Source organism: Pinus tabuliformis, chromosome X, assembly GCF_031772625.1.
Source record: "Pinus tabuliformis cultivar Carrire ecotype Pingquan chromosome X, CPIR1, whole genome shotgun sequence".
NCBI lineage: Eukaryota > Viridiplantae > Streptophyta > Pinopsida > Pinales > Pinaceae > Pinus > Pinus tabuliformis.
The window spans coordinates 479552681-479570350 of record NC_142308.1 but is presented as its reverse complement, the minus strand read 5'-3'; positions in this window follow the sequence as shown (position 1 = coordinate 479570350).

Below are 17670 nucleotides of genomic sequence, written 5' to 3'. Positions count from 1 at the left end.
TGGTAGCAGGAGGACCAGTGTCAATCAAATACTAAGAAGTGCATAGGATTGTTGATAGCAAAGAAGAAGGCTTAGTAGCATAGTCAGAAGTAACACAATTTTCCCACTAGACTATTGTAGACATGGTTGATTTAGTTTTTTTTTTTATTATTATGCTTCTCAGTTGCAGATGTTGTAGTAGCAACAACAATAGTGAGATGTGTTGCATGAATTACATTCCATAGGTATAGGATAGGGGTGGTCGAAAATCCCTTTCTTGCTGAGAGGGAGTGTTGAAAATGCAACAAGAAAATCTTAGTTTGACTTTTCCTTGGTTAAACTAGACAAAAATCTAATTTCTATTTCAACAAAAAACTTGGAGGTAGTTAACTGAGGTGACATGACACCTTTCACTCGGTTAACTCAGTTAATTCAAGTTGGGGAAGCTTGAGTTCAGTTTAGTATGATTGATTGCTAATTTGTAGCAATCTATTTCAGTTAATTTGAGTTATTGTCAGTTAAACTAGTTCTAACGGTCATAAGAACTAGTGGAGGTCAAGTTGTGGAAGTGGAACTTCAACCACACTCAGTGATTAACCAGTTAACTGATCAATCAAGCCAAAATAATTATTTCATGCATAGAATTCAAGTTATCTAGTTGAGATGGAGATTCCAAGGCAATGTACTATCACTTGTAGCATATTCCAATGTGTACAGATGATGCATGAAGTCAAAGGAAGGACTTAAGGAATTACGTAATTCAATAGTTGGAAATTACTAAATAATAGGGGTCGATCTCCTAGATGAATAATGCAAGGAAATAGAAGCTTGGAGGGCTTGAAAATTGGCTAAGTGTTGGCCAATGTCAGTCAATCAGGTAGAGGGATAGATTATATACTTGCAAGGTGTGCTCGAGCTTGAGCAAGCATATATGTTTCATCTTTATTCTCTGATTAATGAAATATAGATAGTAAGGGGTTTTGAGTAGTTTCTTTCTCCTAGATAAATATATTTTTATGTATGACCTTTCCTTTTGGATGTATATAATATGTGTTCTAAACGGTGAATTAACTTTCATAGATGATTAGCGTAGCTTCAAGTCTTGTGATTTAGTAAATTTCATGAGCAGTTTTAAATATACACATTAATTTCTACACCAATATGATTCAAGACAATTAAGTAGTATCTTATTGTCCAACAACAACATCTCAGTAAAAACCCCAAATTTCTACCTCCAGCTACTCCAGAATTTTGACACAACAAAAATCCAGAATTTCGCACGTGAGAGAAGAAGAGGGAAAATTTGACTTCCTTTTACTTGAAAAAACCTTCCTTCTTCTTCGCTAGGGTTTTCTTGCTCTTCCTTTAGCTTCACACCCTTTTTCTGTCTCCAATAACTTCAGATCAAACTTTTTGATTTGAAAAAATGAGGTCGAATTACTGCCCTTATAGAGTGTTTGTGTGAGGTTGAGGTCTCTTGATGAGGCCAACTTGGTGGAGGAGACATATTTTACATTAAAATAAATTTCTTTCTTGATATATTAAGCCCAAGAAGGGTCTTTTAAATTATGACGTGGATAAGGACACTTTCCATAAACCCTAGAAGCCTACAATGGAGGCTTTGACCTATTACACATTGCCCAAAGCTTCAAACCCATGCTTTAATAAGTCAATTTCTTTTATAATAATTTTTTTTTTTTTTTCTTTTAACAAATAAATTACATCATGAATCACATATAATTATGAAGACCGATACTAGTTACATTTTTTAACACACCCTCTTAACTAGGGAGGTGTTCATAATTACATATATATAGAGGTACATGGAAGATCTCTAATCGAGTGGGACTAAGGAAGGTTCCAAGCTTTAGCCTCTATAGGTACCATCAGGATTCCATTATAACAGCAACCTAGAGATCTAAGTGCATATCCAAGGTTATAGCTCTATGACCAATGCCACCCTCCCTACCTCAGGATCCACACATCAACACATATGTTGGTGAGATTTCCTCGCAAGTATCTTGTTTCCACAAGATGTTTCATCTCTCCTTATCAAATAAATCATATATACATCCACCACTCCTGTAACAACCCTGGTTAAATAAATCCATGTAATAAAGAAAAAAAATATAAAATAATAACCAAGGTCATGGGACACGTATTCCACGCTGAATGTTGGGAAAACCATCCTAGTGTGGGTGTTCATTTGGTTTATTATGGCTAAGGGAATTGAGAAAGGCAATGGAAAAGGCTTTGGAAAGGAAAAATGGATTTTTTTTGCAATTTATTTATGAAAATAATGGAAATTAGGAGAAAAGGAAGGTGAAAGGTCAAAGGTTGCATGTGAGGAGTAAAATGAAGGAAAATAATGGAAAATTTAAGCAAATAGATCCATCATTAATAAAAATTCTTCTAAGGATCAGTTGGTACATTTTTCTTAGTTCAATTTTGGAGTTCTCTCTCTCTTTCTCTCTCTCTCTTATACTCTTGGACACTTAGAAAATTCTTGGAGCACTATATCATTGGATCAAGGAAAGAAATGGAAGAACAAATCAGGCAAAGGAAAGAAAGGATCAAGCAAGGAAGAGTAGGATCAAGCCACTACAATGGGATTATTTGTAGGTATTGATTTTCATATGTCATTTCCTTCCTTAGTTCGTCATGCATGGTACATGCATGTGCGTATTTGGTTCTCTTGTTGTCATTGACATGGGTTTTTCCAGGTGTGACAATGTTCTTCAATCTCACCTTTCCATTTCTAGATAGCCATGGTGTGATGGTTTCTCTTTTATTTGATTGAGCTGGATTTCTAGATGGTTTTGAAATTGAGTGAGGTGGTCTCTGAAATAAATAATACACCTAGGAATCCTTGGACTGAAGAAGGTGGGATGTAGTAAATTGAGATTTTGTGTGCCTCAATGGGCCTAGGAATATTCGACCGGTGATTGATGGGATATATGGTAAAGCCTAAAGGTGTGTGCCCTCGATCAGGCATAGGAAACCCTGACCAGTTAATGAAGGCATATACGGTAACGCTTGGAGGGTGGAGTCTTGATTATACCTTGGAATCCTCGATCGTTGTATGGTGGGATATATGGTAAAGACTAGAGACTAGGAGACACGAACATTCCTCATAGTGTAGGTGGATAGATCTTGTGGCTCCCATGTTTGTTTAGGGCCTAGTGATCTAGTGGGGATTGTTGTAAAGCCTAAGGAAACCTGGTTTAGTTTAGTTTTAAGTCCCACATTCATGCTTGGAATATGGCAAGGGGGTAGTTGGTTGAAAGAAATATTTGGTTCATACAATCTATGTTCAAGTGGATCGTGGAAGTCCCAGACCTGGTTGTCTTATGCATTCATTAATAAGAGCTCCTTCTCCTTAGTATTTCACGTGTAAATGTACTAGCTTATATGTGGATTTTATGGTTGTTATATGCTTGTTAATTTTGTTGGTTATATGTTGGTTATGAATATGATTTATGAGAGACTTGATATGTGGATCTCATTTGTTTTGATTTCCAAATGAATGTACAATGAATATATGACCTAATCGATGATAATGCAGATATTGTGATAGAGAAACAATGCTTCTTTAAGAATCTCAAATAAGTATGAGACCACTATGCTCATAACTATTGTTACGACTTGTAGATTTCATATTCATGACATGTTTGACGAAATGCATGTCATGGTTAGTAGGGGTAATGTCAAGTCCATACTCAATTGTTTGCATTAGAACCTTTGTTTCAGTGTTCTTTATCATTCCTGAAAGTGTCATGAAGTTCTAGGAAATGGCCTGAGTCCTAGCCCTGAAAATGTGACACAAAATCTGGGGTTGCTGGCTCAGAATTGCCTAGAAAAGTACATAGTCATTGGAATGCCTTGTTCTGGGAGCAAATGGAGCGCTTTGTTCGCATGCATTCCTTGTCGTGGGAGCAACTAAGACTTTAGGACAATAAAAATATAAGTTGTCTCAGGGATTAAGAACCTGGAAGGGTTGGTTACCTCCAAAAGGGTTTGTAGCTCTTGGGGAGGTCAGTTTGGTTGTGTTTTGTTGGTTCCACTTCCTTAATTGTACTTGGGGATTTAAATCACATCATAGTATCCTCTCCTCACTTTTTTACCCTAGTGGACTGCTTAGCTTGGTTAAATGTGGGAGGAGGGTGTTACAGAGTGGTATCAAAGCATGGTTCACCCCTTGAACTTGATGGGTAGTGTGTTGGTCATGCATTCATGCTGGTTGCATATATGTGTTCTTTAGGTTTGTGGTCTATGTACCTGCTTTCTATACATGGTGGTGGTCTTAGTTGTAGTCGTGTCACCATGTGAAAGTGGATTGTGTGTTGTTGGATTTCTTCATCATGAATCTATGTCGGTTATGCATTGGTTATGCATGACAATTATTATATATTGTTATGCATCCATTCATATGGTTGTAGTTGTCATGAATGAGGTCATGGTATGTGGATAGTATGATCAGGCATTGATAATTGGATAGTGGTTAAAATGATCTTATATGCTAATGTGATTATGATTATACATGTATTGTACTAATTTGGTTGATCTTGTAGATGAGACATACTCCCCTGAACTCTACTGAGGGATGTTGATTATGTTATGTTTTCGTTTTAGTTGACATGGTGTACTTGCAAGAAAGAGGTCAAATATGACTAGCAATATGTTATACTACAGTTAATGGATTAGATGAGTAGCATGGTGTTGGGCACTCTTCTGACTTAGAAGACACATTGAGAATTTTGAAGGCGGAAATAAGAAATTGCAAGGAAGATAATGGCAGAATCATGTATAAGTCAATGCAGTAATCCTTCAGAGTTTGTCAGAATTACAGAGATAGGGACCACTTTGGATCAGGCATGGGAAAGAGGACATAACTATTGGGGCATATGGTACAAGATCTCATGGTGGCCACAATTTAGATAGAGATGACATGGTCAAAGATGGAAGGCTCTTGGATAGTCCATATAGGAGAGGTGATGGACACAGGTTCGATTGTAGCTCTGATTCTAAGAGGCACTATGATTTTTATTGCTATCATCCTTACCAGAGGAGTGACATGGGATATTTTCCATATTAGTTCAAGAAAATGAAGCCACCTACCTTTGATGGAGATTTGAAGAAGCCAGAGGATGTAGAAGCATTGTTACATGGGATGAAGAAATTATTTGAGTTGCATGAATACAAAAAGAATATGAAGGATAGATTTGATATCTTCAGCCTCAAAGGGAAAGCAGACATCTGGTGGGAAGATGTGAAGCAAGTTATAAACATAAAGACAAAAGACTTGAGCTGGCATGAATTTAAGAGACTTTTTAGGAAGAAGTACTTGTGAGAGAGGTACTATGACAATAAAGCCAATAAATTGTATGAGCTAAAGATGTGATAGATGATAGATGAGGAGTATAATACTAAGTTCTTGGAGTTATGGAGGTATGTATTGTATCTTAAAGATAAGAAGGCCAAAGTTCATATACTTTCCAGTGGATTTTGATTAACATTTAGGGATTAGATTGAGTGTGATGAGCCTTAGTCGCTTCAGGAAGTTATTGGGAAATTGAAGCATTGCTATGATCAATCAAAGCATAATAAATGATCTCATCAAGGTTGGAAATAGAATGAAAAATCTAAAGGTAAATGCTAGTCAAATAGAGCAAGGCCTCAGGATGCAAGTGTGAAAGAAAATGTTTCACCTTATGCGAAGTTTAAAGGGTCAAAGTATTGTGGGAAGTAGAATAAATGTGATGGTACATGATGGTTGTAGTGTTGGACATGTGGTAAGGAGCATATTAAGAGGGATTATCCATAGAATTAGGGTGGTAGGCTTCCGATCTGAAATGAGGGTTTTGATAACTTGTTATGCTTACAAGAACCTCCCACTCCAAAGCTTAACAAATATATGATCTAGTTTATGTTGACAATTGTGGAATTAAGTACTTGAAACATGTGTATGTCTTTGTTTATTTTTAACTATTTAAGTGCTTTAATTCAATTTGTTTCTGCTGATATTAAACACACATAACAGCCATATGATGCAGCAAATAAACATCAACACATAACAGCAAATTTAATCTAGGAGTTCACCCGAATATCGTGGGCTACGTCTCCTTGAGATTTTGTCATCTTGACTTGGCTCTTTGGGATTATGGAAAAGTTTCTTTTACAAGTTCCACACTCAACTCCAAAGGTTACTGATCTGAACCCATGGGATTAGAAAACTATCTATATCCCTGTTATGGCTATCATCACTCTGCAAACAGATCTAAGGTCTCTTAGACTTGATTCCTTCAATCGGTGCATTGAGCTACCCTGAGCTTCTTGATGGCACTAACTCCTTCAGAATTATTCAACTGTCACCAAAACCTCTTCTACTGTCTCCAGAACATATCATACATCAACAATAGATTGATCATTTGCTCAAAATGAGCACTACAACCCCAAACAAGACCTTCCTCTACGGTTGGCACTTGGCTGCTTGAAACTTCCCTGTAATATCTCGGCCTTAGAAGTCTCCAAATGCTTATGAAAACCCCTGAAATGGATTCAGAAGGCTCATTACACTCAGGAATGACTATTGGTTTGCTGAGAATGAATGCTGGTAGCTCCTGCAACTGCCTCCAACCCCTGGTGGCCCTGAGCTCCAAAATATCCCTAGATGAAAATATACTTGAGGATGGCTTCTTCAGCTTCTCTGGACTATTCCATTGACTTTAGAAGGCCCTAATTAGCCTATCTAGCCTCTTGTTTCACTCTCTCTGGTCGAAAAAAGCTCTTGGAATGCATTTAGTCAGTGTCCCCTAGGGATACTCCACTAAATCTGTTTAACTACACTTAACTGTAGTTAAATTTGGCAAAATATGCCTTTTTAGCACTTTGCCAAACTAAACCATTGAAGCTGACCGCTACCATAACCGTCAACGCACATGTGATGGGCTAACCTTCGACGGTTAGGGATAAGACTATTATGATGGCAGTGATCACGCAAACCACGTAGTTTGTTGGAAAACGGTGGTTCGTTGCGGACATGTGAACAACCTTATGGGACCGTTGGCGGGTAAGACCACTGGCGGTCCTAACCCCCAAACTGCGACCGGTTAAAACATAAATATAACATGTGCCATTGATATGTTAAGAAACAATGGTAGCAAAGGTGGTAGTGCATTGGTTTGTCTTGCCAAAGGTCACGGGTTCGATTCTGTCGGACCCCAACAAAATTTTACATGACCATTCCAAGGCCACGTGGAAGCCTCCGGGCTTGCCATGTGTCAGCACCTAATTGGTCGACCAAAAAATAATATTCTATGGAATATTCCAAATAATATTTGGGGAATATTCCAAGGAATATTCTGTGGAATATTCTTTTTTTAATATTTTCAAAAATCAATTTATTTTTGGTCAAATGTCCATAAATTGCAGTTTACTAGACTTTTCGAATTGCGATAGCTCCTTCATACGGTGTCGGTATTTCAAACCATTCATGGCATCGAAATCAGGAAGACGAGATCTAACTGGTCACTTAGGTTTGACACTCTTTTGAACACTTTGAAATTTGAGCTATCATTAAGGTCCTGAATCAATATCTGATCACTCCTCCCCACTGGGAATCTTTTGGACCCCAAAAGACTGATATACTGATCTAGACAGTAGATGAGAGTACATCACCCTCTTAGTTTTATCCTCTATACACTGCCCTTGCATGGCTAGTGCCTTTGAACCAAAACTCGAAGGTAGTCGACACTTCCCTTCCTGGATGTGCTTGTCCTCCTATTAAGAATTGTCTTCCCTGAACTCATTCAGAATTTACAGAAGGTGGCTGAACATCGCTTCCTTGACCATTGATCCAAGGTGGTTCAACAAACATGATGTAATCTCATGTTTTCAACAAAAATGTTTCCTGCAACAATAAGTCTTCTTCTGTAGACAATGTCAGAAGAAGAAAATAACTTGATGACATAAATTCTTGCTTCATCAAAAGAAACAAATTTTACATCATGTGAATCATCATCATTTCTTTAAATCTTATGTACAAATGATTGACTAAATCACAAGCCAACTAAAAACATGCCTTTTCAAACATTTGACCCTTCAAGTCAAGCATGTACAAAAATAATTTTAACGATTCTTTTTCAAAGATGAAACACTTCATCATTATCTCCCTTTTACAGTCTTGGAGACCAAATCAACTTTTCCAAGTCGACATGACATTGCATGCATGTTTAAACAAAATGATCGACCATCAAGTCAATTACACATACATGTTTAAATACAAGGAAATCATCAACATCCATGTGTTCATACATCTCATTCTCATGCATGTATTCGATTCTTCAACTTTCTTTGAAGCACAATCAGAAGTACAACATCCTCGATCATATGTACATGTACCTTCAAAGCTGAAATGAATATACCTTTGCTGCAATAAAGTGAGTCTGCATACTCAACTTTTCCATCCTGCAACTTGCATTCGATTAGCAAAGAAATGCATCACATCAAAAGACATACAAATTTAATTGGATAAGAACTCTAACCATTTCTTACCAATCCACATCAAAGGCACTTCCTTTAATTGCACAACGACATCAATATGTGAATCATACTGCAACACATCAATTATCGAAACTTCCTTTCCATTCTTTCCATACTCTTTTTCCACCTTTTTCAAATTTCGTGCAAGCATTGTTGGATTCAAAGTCCAAAACCTTTCAGCAATATGTCCTTGCTTATGGCAATAAGTGCAACACATGTTCATCCTCTTTACAACATAATTTTCCTTGTCCAATGGACCTTTGGATTCTTGCCTTCTTTCCTTCAAAATTTTCCTGTATGTGGCCATTCTCTTCCAACATCTAGAAACACTATGGTTAACCAAACCACAAAAGGAACATGCAATTTTTTCCCAATGCTTATCTGGAAATTTACCATGCTTAACATAATCAAAAGAAGTGTGATTAAAATCAGATTTATACCTTTCTCTTCCACCTTTATTACCTTCATGAGGAGGTGAATCAAATGAAGAAGTAGCTCCTTTTGGAACACCATCAACCCCTTCAATGTTTTTAGAGCTTTCACAACTCTTTGGTTCAAGTGCATGGTTATGAACGCCTTCTTCCTACAAATGATGTTTCAAAAAATTGCATTCCCCAAGAATACAATCTTTACACTCTTGAGGTAGAAGACCTAAAATGAAACTCCTTCTAGGAACTATTTCAATTGCCTTCATGGCTGCTTTGGAACTTTCTCCATAAGATTGTAAATAGCCAAGACCCAAATACTTAGGACTTTCTTCAACCATTATTGACTCAACAATGCCCTGTGCATGGTTTTCCAATCCTTTTCCTTCATAGCCCATTTTTGACATCAACTTGAACCCTATGTGTTATGAAACTAGCTCACAAAAAGATAGAAAAGATAGTTGAAGGCCTTAGAATTCAGCCTCTTCGAGGGGGCAACCTCCTTTACATTACACAAATGAACAATTCTTGGATGATACAAATGACAAGACCTCCTTTATATATATAGAAGTCTAAGGGGTCATAATATAATCAGAGCCGTCATAACAATAATAATGTAAGGGCACAATAATAACAATAGTGGGCTTCTATGGGGCACAATAATAACAATAGTGAGCTTCTAAGGGGACTACATGGGTACAACAATATAATAAGGGGGTTGTACTAACAACAATAAGGGGTTACACTAGTAGTATAGGGGCCTAACATGCCCCTCTCCTTGAAAAAGTGTTGTCCTCAATGCTTGAGTAGTTCTTCATGCTTTTGTACAAAATTCTTGTCCTTCCATGTGAAATCTTCAACAGGTAAGTTCTTCCACTTGATGAGATGCTTTGAAATTGATTGATTTCGTAGCTGTCGACTTCTCGGTTCTGTAAATGCTTCAGGTTCCAATATGATTTTTCCTTCCTTGTCAAGTTCTAGAAATATTGTTGGAACTGGGATATTCGGCAACTTTTGAATGAGTTCCCACCCTGCTTTGCCATTCTTCCATTCATACCTTCCTTTGTTTATCAAATTTGGTTGGATAATTGTACCAACCTCTACCATTTTCTGCAACCATATGTTCAATTTCACTCCTTTGGGCATATGGATATCTATAAGGCTTGATGTTTGGAGGAACACATCCTGGAATAAAATGAATAGCATGATCATGATCATGAATATGTGGGAGACCTTTGGGAGTCTTAAATACCTTGGAAAGATTGTCCAAGACTTTTTGGAGATCTGGAGAAATACATGATTTTGATGTGCGAATAGTTAGTGAACATAATTGTGCAATTACGCCTTGTTGTTCTTTCTTTAGAAGCTTTGTCATTCCGTCAGAGTTGATTATCTTTCTTGGTTTCCCTGTGATACCCCTTAATTCAACTTCCTTTCCTTCCGAAGAAAATCTCATAAAAGGTTCTTGAATATTAAAAGCTATTGTACCCAAGGATTCTAGCCATTGGACACCTAGTAGAACATCAGCACCACCCATTGGAACAGAAAACATTGGGCTATTCAATACATATTCTCCCAAGGATAGCTTGATCTTATGGAACTTTCCAAAGCAATTTATGGTTCCTCCACTTATAACCATCACTTGACACTCTGGTGCTGGATCTAGGAACCAATTCAAGTCCTTGGCTATCTTAAAATTAATAAAATTATGGGTACTACCTGAATCAGTCAACACTATTACCTTTTTCTTCTTGATATGTCCTTCTATCTTTATAGTTTGAGGAGTGGTAATTCTAAGGAATGCATTACAAGATATGGTCAGATTCATTTCTTCTTTCTCTGGGGTTGGTTCCTGGTGAGTATGTTTTTCTTTTGATGTTTCTTGATACTTTTCTTCCTGATATTTCACTGTTTGAACCTTCTTCTTCTTGATATGTCCTTCTATCTTGAGAGTTTGGGGAGTGGTAATTTCTTCCAATGCTTTACAAGATATGGTCGGATTCATTTCTTGATGCTCGATGTGATCTTTCACTTCTTGAACACTTTTCTTCTTGATATGTCCTTCTATCTTGATAGTTTTAGGAGTGGTAATTCTGGCCAATGAATTACAAGATATGGTTGGATTCATTTCTTCTTTCTCGATGTGATCTTTCACTTATTGAACCTTTTTCTTCTTGATATGTCCTTCTATCTTGAGAGTTTGAGGAGTGGTAATTCTTGCCAATGCTTTACAAGATATGGTCAAATTCATTTCTTCTTTCTCTGTGCTTAGGTCTTGGTGCATATCCTCTTCTTTTGATGTTTCGTGATCCTTTTCTTCCTCCTCTTCATACTCTATGTAAAATAATTTCTTCTCACCACACTTATGACCTTTAGCGCATTTTCTATCACAATTGTAACAAAGCCCTTTTTTTCTTTTTTCTTCTAATTGTTGTGGTGTAACCCTTGTAGGTTATGGAAGGCTAGGAGAAACAACACTTCCATTATTATAGTTGTGAGGGGCAAACTTCCTTGTTGCCATAATTTTACTTTCCACTTTTTAACAAAGACCATTTTCTCTTTCCAATTGTTCTGGTGTTTCTCTTTGTATCCTCATAATGTGCTATCATTTCCTCCGTCAAAATTGACCACGTAACAGTTTGTTTACGAGAAAAAAGCCCTTGATACCATAAAAATTGATCCAGTTCTAAATGTGAAGATGCAATACATACCTTTTGTAATAGTGGCACACCATGTAGATAAAAATATTGCTCCATCTGAAGTATCCAATTTACCAAATCTTTGCCATCAAAATTCCTCATATCGCCTTTTCTTGATTTTAGGAGCTCGATCTTGAAATGACTATAACTCTGTAATTTCTATTTTTCCAATTCTGAAATTGTGACCTGCAGTAGCTCTCTACGTCCTCTTTCCAATGCCACTTGTATGATCCAATTTAGATTCTCCAAGAAAGAGTTATGCACAATCTCCCAAGATGACCTGATTATATACCTTTTAAGAAGAGCGAACCTGTATGAAGTGCCATGTGTCACTATGTTAACATTAGGATCTGAAAAATATACACAGGAAACTACAGCCCGTCCTCTTTCTGTAACTTCTTACGAAATTTCAATCTGATGCTCAAAAAAAAAGTTATGACTATTTTCCCCAGGTCACCTGTTTGGAATGTAATTCAGGAGTCTGCAAAAAGGACAACTTCCTTAGATCATATCTCCGTAATTGTAGTACGAAAGGCTCTAAAGTTTGGAACCAAGATTCAGAACGATTTCAACCGAATTGGGTTTTTTTTTTTAGCATCTGAAACATCGCAGAAAAACAATTATAGTGAAAATACCATGATGACCTATTTGGAGCAGCGAAACCCTAAAATCCAAAGCTCTGATACCAAATGTTATGAAACCAGCTCACAAAAAGATAGAAAAGATAGTTGAACGCCTTAGAATTCAGCCTCTTTGAGGCGGAAACCTCCTTTACATTACACAAATGAAAAATTCTTGGATGATACAAATGACAAGACCTCCTTTCTATATATAGGAGTCTAAGGGGTCACAATATAATCAAAGTTGTCATAACAATAATAATGTAAGGGCACAATAATAACAATAGTGGGCTTCTAAGGGGACTACATGGGTACAATAATATAATAAGGGGGTTGTACTAATAACAATAAGGGGTTACACTAGTAGTATAGGGGCCTAACACTATGCCTATTGTATGTTTTTCAAAAGAACCAACATAGACATTCTTAGAGGAAATTGAAGACAAACTAGAATTGTTTACCTCTTCTTCAAACTGATACTTGACTAAGGATTATTTGGCAGCAAGGAGATGTGTCTCCATCCCATGCATCTTTTAGAGGTTCATATTTGCAATATGAAGTTGGCTCTCCATTTCTTGCAATTTTTCAAAAAGCAACTGCTTCTCTTCCTTCATGGAATTCAACTGCTCTCGAAGTCTGGTGCTCTTCCTTTCATCCTCATACACTTCTCTCACCATATCCATCATGATGAACAAGTCTCGCTTCATGTCTTCGTCAAAGAATTGTAAAAGAGGAGGATTTGGAAAACTCACTTATAGAATTTTTCATTATAAAAATGAACAAAATAACTTCAACAAAATTCACAAAGATTGGAAAATCTATTGACAAATTTCTGAACTAAATGTCATTAGAATCAAATTCTTATTCAAGCAGCCTTTTGCAAACAAACCCTCTTATGCTTCAAGGGTTTCCTTGAGGTCCTTTGGGTAAGGAGAATGCCTTCAGCCCTTCTTCCTTCTTGTCCTCTCTTGGGCTTACCTTATCAGTAGCTTTCTCTTCACCTTTGCAAACTCAAACAATAGTCAGTTTACAAATAATCAAATAGTCAAATTCTTTGTACTGTTTAAACACCTTTCAAGTCAAACAAGCAATATTTTTCTCTGTCAATCAAGCATCCTGCTCTGATACCACCTGATATGAAATGAGGGTTTTGATAACTTGTTACGCTTAGAAGAACCTCCCACTCCAAAGCTTAACAAATATATGATCTAGCTTATGTTGACAATTGTGGAATTAAGTACTTGAAACAAGTGTATGTCTTTGTTTATTTTTAACTATTTAAGTGCTTTAATTCAATTTGTTTCTGGTAATATTAAACACACATAACAACCATATAATGTAGTAAATAAACATCAACAAATAACAACAAATTTAATCTAGGAGTTCACCCGAATATCGTGGGCTACGTCTCCTTGAGGTTTTGTCACCTTGAATTGGCTCTTTGGGATTATGGCAAAGTTTCTTTTACAAGTTCCACACTCAACTCCAAATGTTACTGATCTGAACCCATGGGCTTAGAAAAACATCTATATCCCTGTCATGGTTTTCATCACTCTGCAAACAGATCTAAGGTCCTTTAGACATGATTCCTTCAATCGGTGCACTGAGTTACCCTGAGCTTCTTGATGGTACTAACTCCTTCAAAATTCTTCAAATGTCACTGAAGCCACATCTACTATCTCCAACACATATCAAACATCAACAATAGACTAATCATTTGCTCAAAATGAGCACTGCATCCCCAAACTAGACCTTCCTCCATGGTTGACACTTGGCTGCCTGAAACTTCCTTGTAGCATCTCGGCCTTTAGAAGTCTCCAAATGCTTCTACAAACCCCTGAAATGGATTCAAAAGGCTCATTATAGTCAGGAATTACCATTGGTTCACTGAGAACGAATACTGGTAGCTCCTGCAACTGCCTCCAACCCCTGGTGGCCCTGAGCTCCAAAATCTCCCTGGATGAAAATATCCTTGAAGATGGCTTCTTCAGCTTCTTTAGACTATTCCATTGGCTTCAGAAGGCTCTCATTAGCCTATTTAGCCTCTTGTTTCACTCTCTCTGGTCGAAAACAACTCCTGGTTAGTTAGTGTACCCTGGGGATACTCCACTAAATCTGGTTAACTACACTTAATTGTAGTTAAATTTGGCAAAATCTGCCTTTTAAATGCTCTGCCAAACTAAACTGCCAGAGCTGACCATTACCGGAACCGTCGGTGTGCATGTGATGGGTTAACCTCCAGTGGTTAGGGAAAAGACTGTTGGGCTGGCAGTCATCACCTAAACTGCGTGGTTTGTTGGCAAAGAGTGGCATGTTGTGGACATGTGAACAACCCTTATGGGACCGCTGGTGGTCCTAACCCCCGAACTGCGACCGATTAAAACATAAATATAACATGTGCCATTGATATGTTAAGAAACAATGGTAGTGGAGGTGGTAGTGCGTTGGTTTGTCTTGCAGGAGGTCACGGGTTTGATTTTGTTGGACATCGACAAAATTTTACATGACCATTCTAGGGCCACATGGCGACCTCTGGGCTTTCCATATGTCAGCACCTAATTGGTCAGCGAAAAAGGAATATTTTGGGGAATATTTTTTGGAATATTGTTTTTTTAATATTTTCAAAAATCAATTTATTCTTTGTCAAATGTCCATAAATTGCAATTTGCTGGACTTTTCAAATTTCGATAACTCCATAAGGTGTCGGTTTTTCGAACTGTTCGTGGTGATGAAATTAGGAAGACGAGATCTATATGGTCACTCAAGTTCAAAAATCTTTAGAACACTCTTAAATTTGAGCTATCATTAAGGTCCTGAATCAATAGGTGATCAGCCTCATATTTATAGTGCACATGAAGCGCAAACAGTTTGGGATGTTGGGTAAAGCATTCTAGGGATTTATGCAGTGTTGAATAACAAGTAGGTAGATCACCAGGAAACTACTATTGAAATGGATGGTAAGCTTTGTGAAAAATTTGTTTCCATTTTGATTTACCCTAGATTTAATTATTGTTATTTTAGTCCTCACCTGGTGGATAAGTTTCGTTTGAATAAATAAGTGCATGTAGTATCCTGGTTAGTGCAGTTGGATATAGGTGCATAGAAGAGAGTGTATCACTGGAAAAGAGCCTGTGTATTTTATTTAAATGGTATGCCTACTTGAGAACATTTGAATGTTTTGTCATTGGGGTCATATAGTATGACTTTGGGTATGCAGTGGTGTATCTTCATAGGATGAAAGGGGATTGTGATGATAAGGCCATTGAGTGTTTGGATGATAATGGAGAACAAAGGATCTTGCAAGGTAAGAAGAAGGCAACATCAGTTAGAATGGTGATAGTTATGCAAGAAAAGTGTAGTTGTAGAAAAGGGTGTGTGTCATTTGCAGTGCATATTTCTAGTGATAAAGGTAAGGACGTTGAGGAGACAGAAGTATTGAGTAGGTACCTGATCATGCAACAACATTAGTATGTGTTTCCAGCAGAGATTTCAGAGTTTCCCACCTCACAGAGAAGTGGAATTTTCCATTGAGGTTGTACTAGTGACAACACCAGAATAGTAGAGTTGAAGTTACAGTTGAAGGAAATTCTTAACAAGGGATACACTAGGCCAAGTGAATCATCATGGGGTGAAAAAATGTTTTTTGTGAAGAGGAAGGATGGTAATCATATGATACACATTGATTATAGGTATTTGAATAAGGTAACCATCAAGAATAGGTATCTATTACCGAGGACGAATGATTTGTTTGATCAGTTGAATGGAGAAGCAATGTTCTTGAAGATTGATTTGAGATCAGGATATAACTAGGTACGCATTAAAAAAGAGGAAATTTACAAGACAATTTTTTGAACCAGGTATGCACATTATGAGTTTGTTGTAGTTCCATTTGGTTTGACTAATGTTCTGGCTACTTTTATGGGCTTAATGAATACTGTTTTGTGTTCTTATTTGTACACTTTTGTTATTGTATTCATTGGTCATATCTTGATATATTCTAAAAAAGAGGAAGAGCATGCCAAGAAATTATTAGAAGTGTTGAGATAACTAAGGGAGAATTAGTTGTATGCCAAGATAAGGAAATGTAGTTTCTTTGAGACATAGGTACATTATTTAGGACGTGTTGTTTCCAAGGAAGGCATAACAGTGGATCCAGAGAAGATAAGAGTTATCATGGAATGGGCAGCTCCTAGAAATTTGGATGAGGTAAGATCATTTATGGGGCTAGAAAGTTATTATAGGAGTCTTATCAAGAACTTCTCTCACATTGCATATCCTATTACGACACTGCAGAGGAAAAGTAAAAAATCTAAATGGACAAAGGAATGTGCAACAAGTTTTGATAAATTGAAGCAGTTGTTGAAAAATTCTCTAGTGTAAAAGATTGCAAATTCGGACAAAGAATTTGTTGTGTGCATAGATGATTACAAGAGAGGACTTGGTGGATTCCTTATGTTGGAAGGAAATGCAGTATGTTATGAGTCACCAAAATTGAATGAGCATGAGAAGAATTGTCTGACACATGATCTTGAGCTGGCAATGATCATCCATGGATTGAATATGTGGAGACACTATCTTCTTAGGAGGACGTTTGTATTGATGAGTGATCACAATGAATTGAGGTATCTATTTTACCAACTAAATTTGAATGCCATGCAAGCTATATGGTTCGCCACGATCAATGAGTTTGAATTTGATATCAAGTACATAAAGGGTAAGGAGAACATGGTTGCAGATGCTCTTAGTTAGAGAATACAGTTGAATCATATAGCAACTATGAGTTCTCATGGGAGAAATTTAAAATATCAAATCTTACAAGTAGGACAACAGGATGATAGGTACATGGAGCTTATGCACATGTTACAACAGGGTACGAGTGGTCAGGATGTGGACTATCATCTTACAACAAATGGTTTGGTTAGATTTAGCGACATGATATATGTGCAAAATAATAATGAACTCAAGAAGACTCTCTTGTGAGAGTTTTATACATAACTGTATCTAGGTCACCCAAGATACCAGATGACATTAACATCAGTGAAGAAGTTTTATCATTGGCCAAATCTGAAGAAGGACATGGGAGATTTTGTGTCTAGATGTTTAGACTGTTAGTTGGTTAAGGCAAAGTGTAAGCATCCAAGTGGACTACTATAGCCGATTATGATTCTAGAGTGGAAGTGGGAGGTCATTTCGAAGGATTTCATAACAAGTTTGTCGACGAATTAGGGGAATGTTGAGTTATAAAATGGGTCTCCTAAGGAAATTATAAAATAATAGTGGAAATAATGAAATAATATTATATTGTATGATCAAATATTAGAGGGAAAAAAGAAAAAACTACTTTTTCAACTCGTAGTGTCAACTTATCTCCTTATGGGTTTACCCAAAATTTGAGCAAGAACACTC